Genomic DNA, 7,965 nt, shown 5'->3' on the forward strand with positions numbered 1-7,965 from the left:
GAATACAATTGAGAAGCTGCAGTTAAAAACAAATCTAGCAGAGAAACTGAGAAAAAAAGTTATTTCTAAATGAGCAATTATAAATTGACAAAATTACTATGATGTACTGAACACCCTAACCCTTACTGTAGAAAAGGAGCCAAATTCAGAGGTCTGTGCTGATGCAAATTTCATATATTCTGGCCCCTGCAGTGTGCATTTTACACTAATATAGATTTTCTCTAGAGTCCCTTATTTATGTTCACCCACACTTACCAGAATGTGTAACCCACAAGCCTGCACATTGCTTTTTGAATCTATCCCATGGTCTCTTGCCCTGAATTGGTTACACTGTAAGCCTCCAATTTGGCACTCGGTTACACTCAGCTTTTCAATCAATTCCAGATGGGCAGATGTTCGGGTCCATGAAGAGCCCCGTTGATTTCCAGGAGGATCTGAGTGCAGGATCAGGGCCTAAACTCAGATGAACAACACTCCAAACAGAAGGCAGGGAGCTACTGCTAGAAATGGGAGAAGATTTAAATCTCAGACCAGAACAAAACTTCAGAGTAAAGATCCCATTTTGCCTTACTGTAGCCTTCTTGCAGTGAATGAGACAAAGATAGCCCTCAGAGGATGACAGCCTACTACTGCTACCATTTACTCTGTTACTTCAAGTGGTAGATGTCTGCAATGTGGCTCTAAAGGTCCTTGCTGAAAACTAAAAGTGGGGATCATTAGTGTTCCATATGATGGAATTTCTGAGAAGGTAGCATGGGATCATGTAATGAAAGGCTGTATTATGATGCATATGCATACTCAAGGGAGCTGAATTAAGGGTGCACAGGCAACCTTAATTCTGGCATTTCCTAACTTTTGAATGCTTGACTTCCCAACCTTAATGTCCTTCTAACATTAGAGTTGAAAAATATATAATAAAATATATAGGCCTTAAACTGCTGTAAATGGAGAGATTAACATTATGGATTTTAATTATGAATGATCATTATTATTATTTGCATTCCAGGAGCACGTAGGAACCCCAATGAGGGATCATGGCCCCATTGTGCTGGGTGCTGTACAAACGCAAAAATGAAGTTTGGCTCTACCTTGAAGAGCTTAAATAGACAAGACAAACAGAAATAGAGGCACAAGAAATAAATAATTTAGCAGGACAGAGTTTGTAAATTACTGTTCCTCTCCCATTCTCAGGCTACCACAGGCAATCTTTTTCCCAGTCCATGCCCTAAACGGTGCCCTTTTCTCCCACAGAAAAACATGAGTTTCTCTGATTTACACTGGTTTATCAGATCGGAATCAGGCCTTCTCTCTCTCTCTCTCTCTCTTTTAATCTCATCTTGAAGTAAGTGATCAATCAGTATTCCAGAAACCATTGGCGTCTGATGTTTATCCCATCCATCGATGGAAGGGGTAGCAATCATTTCCCATTCACGCTCAGTAAGACACAGTGGTTTCCCACAGTGATCATAAAACCAAAGTCTTTTCAGAGATAGAAGTAACAACAAACTAGGCAACCGTCAGAGTGAGGTTCTTTGTCATGACTGAGTTGCTTATTCCAGGAAAAGGTCCCTGTGAAGATTTCCACTCTGTGGAGACAGTCACAAGGCTGTCAAAGAGCTGGGTAGTGCAGAAAAGTTTTCTGCTCCCTACTTCAGAAATCACAGCCAACTAAGGCCCACTTTGCTCCTGAGTGAGCGTGGCCAGGTGGGGATTTAATGCACTTGAATTTATATACATTAATTTCACACCTTAAATTGATTAATCTTAACTTTCCCGAGGCAAGGTAGACAAACCCGTTAACAGTCCTAGCCAGCCACTCTCATTTGCGTAACAGTCTGTATCTCTCATTATCCTAAGTGCAAGGAGGGGTTCACCGCAGCAACTCGGCGGCAGACAGGCAACTAGAAAATGGGCTGGTCCTGTGTGAACGGGCTCTAGTGCTGCAGGGGTTTGCCAGTCTCTGAAGACACATGCGGCCCCACGCCTCTCTCTTATGGCCAGGCTGTTGTCTTTCATGCACCTGCTGTCCCTTGCCTTTACTGCTGTCAGCTTATTTGCCTCCGAAATGCTGGATCGCGCCACTCAAGGTTATGAGACAATGCTACTTATGTCCAAGAAATGAATCTCCCAGCATTTTAAGTCTATCATGTCCTTCATTTAGGGGTCTGGTCCTCATTTTGGGTCTCAGACGACAGTTAAATATCCATCTCTGAATCACTTCTTTCTTTTAAGTGTCAGAGGGGTAGCCGTGTTAGCCTGAATCTGTAGAAGTGGCAAAGAGTCCTGTGGCACAGGGCTCTTTGCCGTTCTTTCTTTTAGCGGCTGCATAGCTCTATGTATATTCTTTTTTCCCTATCAGTTAAACAAACAAAACACACACCACCTAGGTCTTACATAGAGCTCTTCATCAGAGATTTCAAAGCACTTTACATAGGAGATCAGCATCATTATCCTCATTTATGATGGGGAAACTGAGGCACAAAGTTACCCAGCATGTCCTTGGCAAAGCTAGGAATAAAATCCAGGTCTCCTGAGTCCCAATCCAGAGTGGTACCCACTAGTCCAGTAGTATGAGCCGTGTGGACTGGGAATTGCATGCAGCAGCAATGCAGCGAGCCAGCCTCAGGTCTATGCAACAATGCAGTCTCATTCAAAACAGAGCCTGAGCGTGTATAGTTCTCATGCTGGCCCTCTGCAGAAGGGTGAATTCCTTCCCTTACTAAGGAGGGACTAACTGTCAAAGATCACACCTGTCCCCGGCTCTGTAGTATACTTTCTCCAACTTCCAGACAGAATCTGAAAGAGTGGCTGACCTTTGGAATTGGGTGGGAACAGAGGCATCTGCCAATTCCACTGCACTTCTTTACTTCTGCTCTCAGTCACGGTCACGCCCATGCAATCACACTGAGTGCGGGGGAACCATTGACCCATGAACCGTCGCCTGGATCTCCAGGGAGGCTTCATTTTGAAGCCAGGCTTTAGGTTGTACCCAGGTTAGCAGGTTCATCACTGTCCCTAAGTGAAGTTAAAGAGCAATGAAGAGAGCCCAGTTCCACCTCACTAAACAACAACAGGGGGTGTTTTCTCTTCCAATGGTCGTTCTGGAGAGCAGGGAAACAGCACATGTCAAGGCAAGGAGGCTATAACAAGGGCACTTATGAGAGCTGCTCTCATAGGAGTCACAGGGCACAAATAATATCAGCTTTTGTTTTAGTCTTTAGATTTGATTTACTGGTCTTCACATGCTAAAATATATATCAGTAACCTAGCCTTTGCTCTGCACATGGCTGTTTACTAACATCTATCAGCCAGTCACACAGTGTACGAGGCTTAGGCCTAGATGGTCTGTAAATGAACAGGAAGACAAAGACTGGGGGAGTGGACTGCAAATGGTGGTGCTAGACTCCTTCTAAGGAGAGGAGTGGGGGAAAGAGCAGGGTCCTGATCCCACTTGCCTTCATGCTCGCTAGCTGAGCTGGGCCACCACAGAGGGGTGTGACTGCATCATACGCCCCTTCATGCACAGTGGGGGCTATTCAGGCCTGGACTTCCTCAAGGTTCTTGGTGGCATTGTGTCTGCTTCAGATCTAATACCCTGGGAGCAGCCTCTGCTGTGCACTCCTTTCTCCTATGCCTTCCTCACCCAATGGAGGCAGTGTCTAAAAGCCGTTTAATCTCTGAGGTACAAGAGCTTGTCAGACACATGGGAGACATCCTATCATGCAGCATGCAGTCCTTGTGCCCTGCCCTGATTGCTCATCCATTTAGCTGTTATTTCTAGCCACCCACTTCCTCCTCCTTTGCTGGGCACCTTGCCCTAAGTTGACGAAGCACTTTCCTCTCCTGCTCTGGGATCATCAGGTTTATTTCTCCTTCATCATTTGAGGAGAGTTCAGCAAGTGTGCACACAAGGACAACCAGATTTTGGGATCACTTTTTCCTCCAGCACTTTCCCTAAATAGCTGCACTAAGCTACAATAGATTTAGGACAGGAGGATGCAGATGAGGGGCAGGGGACCCAGGATTCCACTGTGCTGGAGAATCGCTGGGCCCGGTTCCTTCACCGAGCACGTGCTTTGCATTGCTGAAAGCTGCTGGCTAGACAGCCCTGGAGGCTGAAAGTCCTTGGTACATCCACAAAATGAAGGGGTGAGGCCGGAACTATCTATAGAACCCAAGTAAAGGGCCCATTCTCATGGCCATATGCCTGGGAGTAGAAGGCCACCAAATTCAGTCCATATTGGTCACCAAACACTAATGACCTGGACAGGAGTTGGACCAGAGACTGGAAGGTGAAGAATTCTCTATTCCAGTAGTATTGCCCTGAAGCATCTACTCCCTCATCCCCAGTGCTTAATTTGTAATGAAAGAGGTGCTGGAGCTCAAGTAATTTTTTTACATTCATAACTGACATGGCAAGCCCAGAGGTGCTGGGGCTGTGAACTACCAAGCCTAGAGGTTCAGCCCTGGCAAGCCCCAGCACAAATTAAGCACTGCTCATCCCTTAGCATCCACTTTACAAAGCTACCTGTATGGTCGATGTAAAAAACAAAAACAAACCACCTTATTCCACCAGTGCACCTGGGGCCAGGTTCTGACCTCAGTTACACTGGTGTGAATCCAGACTTACACAAATGTGTGACTGAGATCAGAATCCAGCCCCTTCCGTATTTCTGAGTCACAGCCACAGATTTTACTGACAAAAATATCAGTATTTTGCTATGGTTAGCAGCACTGCGGAGCCGACGGAGCAATGGGAGGGTTAGCTGGATTCTCTCGGACTCTGGGCCGCATCAAGCAAAGTCCTAGTTATTACTGGTGATGGTGGCAGAGGTGACAAGAACACAGCTTGATTTGCAGATTTGGCAATCAGTTCAAATCCTGTTTTGGAAGGAAGCAGAGTTCAAGTTACTTTTCATTAATAAAAATAAATTCACTGTTTCTTTAGAATGTTTTTTCTATGCCCCCAATTTGCTTAAACATTACCTACAAGGTTCTGAATGGTATTTTCAAAATGTTTTCCTTGCTCAAAGCAGTGCCCAGTGCTTTGCATCTCTGACCTTTTAACCAATCTACTCTGTGTACCAGGGAATCAAAAGGTGGAGAGGCATAAAAGAGCAGGAGCAATTAAATAAATGCTTTCTGGCAGCAGAGGGTTAGAAGACTAGCTGGGTGCTTACGCCTCCATAGCCAGAGATCTCAGGTACAGAGTCTCTGACAGCGATTCTGAGGCTCTGATTAAACACAGGTTCATTGAGACATTGAGCTAAGCTTGTGCAAAAGCTGTTTGTTTTCAGAAGTTGCAGTCTCACATGTTGGACAGGACAAAAATGTTCCAGGGCATAATCCTGATCCCACTGCAGTCAGATCTGCAGCTGGAGTAAGCTGGTGTAGTGCCATTCAAGTCAATGAAGCCCTGCCAATTTACACTGGCTAAGGACCTGGGACCCCCACTGGAATTTAATTGCTACTGAGTTTGACTTCAGTGGGAGTAAAAGCAGACCCTAGACATTTGTTTAAACTCTGGACATATTTAAAGTCCAGCCCTGCAACCCTCGCTGATGTGAGAAGTTCAAATAGCTGGTTCATCCCCATCAGTGTGATCAAAATTAGGAGTCCTACTTTAGATGTGCTGTGGGGTGTGATGCTCAGAGCACGCCTTTTCTACATGGTGCAAGATTGTACAATGTACTGCCGAGAGCCCCAGAGGCCCATCTCGACTAGGGTTCCCAGTGCTACTAACACCAATGCAGCTGAACTGGGCTTAGCAATAGTGGGAAATGTTTGTAAAATTCCCCTAGGGCTATTTGACAGGTTTCAGAGTGACAGCCGTGTTAGTCTGTATTCGCAAAAAGAAAAGGAGGACTTGTGGCACCAGACCATTCCCATGAGTCAGGACGCCTGGTGTGAGTAAGAGCTGCTTTTGAAGGGGAGCAAAGTGAATAAGCATTTGTACCTTGACCATAGCTCCTGCCTCCTCTTTGAAAGTGTTCAACCACTTCAGGCCAAACTACACTCGCCTTTTCAGTGACCTTGCACAGGTGTGTCACTGAGAAATGGATATGTCCCTTTTCCTGCACAGAACAGAAAACAAGAGCAAAGCATGTGCATTTCATCACGTCCCTTTCCCTTTGCTCACGATGAGGATTTAGTCTCTTTTCTGGTGTAACTTCCATTTTTTGGGAGGGGACTGAATGTAACTTGCCCCCAATGGGACAAATTCAGATCCGTTACACCTAGGCAACTCTACTGGCTTCAGTGGTTTTGCACTGGTTTAAACAGAAGACTCAGACTCTCTTTCTCTCCCCTCCCCCAGCCTGCTTCTGTTACACTCAGGCAACTCACTCCTCCTTTCACATCTGGATCTGACTATCAAACAACAGTCTTTCTGTAAGAGTGGAACTGCCGCCTGCCCACCTCCCCCATGGCTCCATGCTTCAAAGACCAGGTGGGGGGTGTGCAGGGGAGGGAGGGGTAAAGTGTGTGGGGAGAGGGTCAGGAGTCTAGGCAGGTGAAATCTGTGTCTTTCTCCCTCCTTAGCCCAAATGTGTGTCTGCTGGTTTGATGGCAAATACTCCCATGCTCCAAACAAACACTGAGTTACCCTCGGGAAAAATAGTCCCGTTCAAAACACACGTTCCAATGTCCTCAGAAACAGAACAATCTTCCTAAAAGATATGCCAGTCCTCTACAGCAATGGTGCGGGTGCCAAGCTGAGTAGAAACCTTAGGACTGCCTGTGATGTTGGCACTGTGAGACTGTGTGTTTAAACATCCTGCATTCTCATAACAGTATTTGCAGTTTACAGGCAATGGAAGTCTTGTTGACATTGGAGGTTTGCTTCAGTTTCAGGCTTGGTGCAGCTGAACGGGTGCAAACCCCTAATGTAAACAGGATATGCCATGAATTGTAGTGGTGCAGCTTATCCCAGTTTCAAGCCAGGGCAAGAAGCCTTGGTGCGAACTGTGGCTTTTAGCATGTCTACAGCAGGGTTCTGAACAGGGGCATCTAACCCAGCAGCTGGGTGCCGATGGCCAAAATCCACCATGTACAGAAAACCTTGGAGGAAATGTAACTCCATATGATGCAGATCTCAAAGGAGCTAGAAATAAAACTGGATGTCACCAAAAAGGTCTAGGAACAGCTGTTCCAGATCAGACCAATGAGTCTCCAACAGTGACTGGCACCAGAGGCTTCAGAAGAAGGTACAAGATATCCTGCAGTGAATGTATGAAACAACAGCTCTTAGGGGAAGTTTCCTACTGACCTTTGTCAGTCAGAGGTTGCCATATGCCCCGAAGCATGAGGGTTTTGTATCCCTTCTGTTTTATTTCTTTGTCTCACGTAACTGTGGAGGGACAGGATATGTAAAGCCAGGTCTTCAACTGATGTAGCTCTGGTGACTTCAGTGAAGCTATACATCTGCTATTTACGTCTGCTGAGCTTCCAGCCCGAAGCGTCACTTGAGATAAAGTTTATTTTATGCACTGCCCAGCAAGTACCTTTAGATTTAGACAGAACACAAAATGGGAGCATGCGAAATGTTGGAAAGTCTCAGGAAGTCTGTCTAGTATTGCACTCATCATCATGGTATCTGAGCACCCAATGGGAGACCTTGTGCTTGGAGGATCTGGTCCTATTTCTCATTTATGCTGGTGTAAATCTGGCATGACTCTGCTGAAATCATTGGAGTAAACTCTCTGGAGATCAATGGAAAACCAGGCCTGGGTATTTGCTGAAATGAGCCAAGAAGTCTCGAATTGGAAATAACCAAAGACTAACGAAAGGGATATCAGTGTTAACTTAAGCAATATACATTTAACAAAAATGGATATAAATCTATTCCAAGCAAGAAAAGCTTAAGAGAAGAGATATTATAAATCTAAGTGAAGCAACTCAGAGTCAGAAGGGATATAAATCTAATTACATCGTATAAATCTAACAAAAGTAAGTCTTCGTGTCTTC

The sequence above is a fragment of the Lepidochelys kempii genome, chromosome 22, assembly GCF_965140285.1.
Source record: "Lepidochelys kempii isolate rLepKem1 chromosome 22, rLepKem1.hap1, whole genome shotgun sequence".
In the NCBI taxonomy this organism is placed as follows: Eukaryota; Metazoa; Chordata; order Testudines; family Cheloniidae; genus Lepidochelys; species Lepidochelys kempii.